At 50.7% G+C, this 1,147-nt stretch overlaps 1 long non-coding RNA gene across 1 annotated transcript in view; it reads left to right on the top strand.

Moving 5' to 3' along the window:
* The first annotated feature begins 551 nt into the window (after window positions 1-551).
* LOC104877257 overlaps window positions 552-1,147 on the top strand; it is a 38,063-nt gene continuing 37,467 nt past the window's right edge. Inside the window, exon 1 of the long non-coding RNA XR_784550.2 lies at window positions 552-808. This is a non-coding gene — a long non-coding RNA (uncharacterized LOC104877257). The remainder of the gene's footprint in view (window positions 809-1,147) is intronic.

Below are 1,147 nucleotides of genomic sequence, written 5' to 3' on the forward strand. Positions count from 1 at the left end.
AAATGTTAAATTTTAAATGCATAACACCAGCATTACATAACAGACATAAAGTGCAGTTTTATGATTTGGATAATTTTTGTTTCTTTAACGTGCACTACCAACTCCATTTCCAAATGCTATGAAAACCTATATATAAGAATGGAGTGCCTTATTCACTTATTTGTCTTATCTGGCAAGTGTTACAACACAGGCATGCCATTTCAGAGTTTAGGGTGCAACTAAGCTGTACTTTAGCGTTTTTGTGTCAAGTGAAGATAATTTGAGCAACGACACTCATTTCCCGTTTTTTTTTTTTCTTTCTTTCTTTCATGGCGAGTTACCAAAAGCTAGATGACAGATTCATAAAGAAACCTGACATCTAGGGAGGTGTTGAGGGGGCGTTAATAGTTGTAGTTAGATGTTTGGGGAGCGTTGAAAATACGATTTTAGCACAGCAAATAAAGGAGAAGGGGAAATTAGGGTTTCATACGACTCTCCTCCCTCCACTTTCTCGCTGTACCCACCTGACCCCCCTCCTCCAGTTCAGAGGCGGGTTCAGCGAGATTAGGCTGCAGGAAACCGAGAGGCTTCACTGAGCTAACTCCCCAGCCTCGTGATGTAATTGTTATTTCTCATTCGGAGACCAAACCGAGGAGAGCGGCTGAAGAAGTGGCAGCCTTGCTGTTTTTGCCTCGTCGGGCTGGGTCAGATCCTTTCCGGGGATGGTGGTGTAGCTCCGCTGGAGACTTCGCAGTGACAAAGCAGCTGAAGCTAAACCCTGCTCCTGGGTCCTACGTCCGTCCAGGGAGCCGAGCGGGGCACTCCTCAGGTCTCCTTGCTAGTTCTCCTCTCGGCGTCACAACACATTTATTCTTGGGTGCTGGGCGTGGGGTCAAAGTGACCTGGAGTTACAGTGCCCAAGCCCCGCGGCCCCCATTAATGCAGGGCACAGATTACAAGGAGGTGGAAATTGGGGGTGGGGGAAAGGGCGCCAAGGGAACGCGTGTCGTGTAGGAAACGGGAGGAGGGAGACACTTAAGGCGCCAGGAGCCTGGGAGGGACTCTGGGGTGCGGGGCGCCCGGTCTCTTTGCTGTGCCTGGGTGTCGGGACCCTCGCCCGGCCCCACTGGGGAGCTGTCCAGGTGGCTGCACCGAGCCAGGAGCCGAG

This window comes from Fukomys damarensis, unplaced genomic scaffold, assembly GCF_012274545.1.
Source record: "Fukomys damarensis isolate Sample0158 unplaced genomic scaffold, DMR_v1.0_HiC HiC_scaffold_24, whole genome shotgun sequence".
NCBI lineage: Eukaryota > Metazoa > Chordata > Mammalia > Rodentia > Bathyergidae > Fukomys > Fukomys damarensis.